We start from the raw sequence: 2,185 nt of genomic DNA, 5'->3' as shown, positions 1-2,185 counted from the left end.
GAAGTTTGTTCAGGAGAATAAACTTTTCCCTAGACACAAAACGAGAAAGGTGTGGTGCCCAACAACGCAGAGTGCCATGGCGCTGCTTGATAAGGCCCAGTTTGGGTCGCCAAGCCACATAATCATACACACCGGAAGCAACGACCTTTATGCTCAGCAGGAGAGGGTGGCGACTTCACTACGGGGAGTGATTGAGAAGGCCTCCGCAATCTTCCCAAACTCAAGGATCGTGGTGTCAACCCTTCTACAGAGGAAGGACTTCCACCCTGCCACAATCCAAAGAATAAACGCCAGCCTCTCCCGGGACTGTACCCTGCGACCCAATGTACACCTGGCCCACCATCCCACCCTCGATCTGGACTGTCTCAAGGACGTCGCTTTAAACCGCATCCCGACCTCTCCACCCAGGAACAGCGGAGCAATCCCCACCCCCCCGAGATCACGAGACAACACCCCGGACCAGTACCCTGGACCCCCCAGCCACGGCCACAGCACCACCAACCTCAATGCCCACCACATCCAGCGCAGCACAGACCACCCCAGCCCAGCTTCAGACCCACCCAGACGAGGTCTAACACCCCCCTCCCCCCCACCACAGACCCACACCTGGAGGAGCCACAGCCCGGCAGACAGAGCTATGCACAAGCTGTGAGAGGAGCAACTGGTCCAGCTCCCACCAACGAAATGAGTGACATCAAACAAATGCTGAATCTACTATGCTCACATGTGATAGGCCGAGGGTCATGGTAAGATGAGCACAAGAACTCCACCATCCTCACACTACATCCACCCAAGTGGCATGACACAAATGCTATTTGCATTTGCATAATAAGAGTTTACCTTAATTGAAAAATCCTATTTTAATAGTTCTTGTTGGATTGTGAGTGTTTATCTCATTTTGAATGTAAAAAAAAAAACAGTTATGAAGTCTTTTTACGTTGCTGTTGGGATTTACAAGGCTTGAAGTCCTCTGCTTTTGGGCTAAAGAGCAGAAACCCAGACTTCCTTAAAGAAATTGATGATGTTGATATTGTAGTACTACAGGAAACATGGTGCAGAGGTGATGTTTCCACTGGCTGTCCACTAGGTTATAGGGAGATAATCGTACCATCCACCAAATTAAAAGGAATCACACAGGGCAGAGACTCAGGGGGAATGCTAATATGGTATAAATCTGAACTAACTAATTCAATCGAATTGATCAAAACAGGAGAATTCTTTATCTGGCAAAAAATCAACAAGGAGGCTATCTTAACAGATAACAACGTCTTCCTCTGTGCCACATACATTCCCCCCTCAGAGTCACCCTACTTCAATGAAGAGAGTTTCTCCATTCTAGAGGGGGAGATTAGTCACTTTCAGGCCCAAGGCAATGTGCTGGTCTGTGGAGACATGAATGCTAGAACAGCAGAAGAACTAGACACTATTAACAGTCATGGGGACAAACACCTACCGGGAAGCAACAACCTTTCCCTCCCCACATACCCCCCTAGAAACAACTATGACAATGTGAAAAACAAAAATGGAGTACAGCTCCTGAAGCTCTGTCGAACACTGGGTCTGTACATAGTCAATGGTAGGTTAAGAGGGGACTCTTTCGGTAGGTACACCTACAGCTCATCCCTTGGCAGCAGTACTGTAGACTACATCATCACAGACCTTAACCCAGAGTCTCTCAGAGCCTTCACAGTCAGCACACTAACACCTCGCTCTGACCACAGTAAAATCACAGTGTTTCTGAAAAGAGCAGAACCCAACCATGAAGCATCACGGCCCAATAAATTACATGGTACTAAACAGACCTATAGATGGAGTGCAAACAGTACAGAAATCTACCAAAAAGCAATTAGTAGCCAAAAAATACAATCTCTCCTGGACAACTTTTTAGCATTAACATTCTCCTACACCAATGAAGGTATACATTTGGCCGTTTGGAACATAAACTTTATATTTGACAAATTAGCCTCCTTGGCTAATCTTAAGAAACATAAGAGCAAACCAAAAATGATAGATCATGAAAAATTGTTTGATAATGATTGCAAAAATCTAAGAAAGTCATTGAGAAATATATCTAATCATAAACACAGAGACCCAGACAACAAAAATATACGTCTTCAATATGGGGAAACACTGAAGCAATACAAACACACCCTAAGAACAAAAAAGGAACAGCACATTAGAAATC

This window comes from Coregonus clupeaformis, unplaced genomic scaffold (genome assembly GCF_020615455.1).
Source record: "Coregonus clupeaformis isolate EN_2021a unplaced genomic scaffold, ASM2061545v1 scaf6245, whole genome shotgun sequence".
Classification (NCBI taxonomy): Eukaryota; Metazoa; Chordata; class Actinopteri; order Salmoniformes; family Salmonidae; genus Coregonus; species Coregonus clupeaformis.
This window is presented reverse-complemented; position numbering follows the sequence as displayed.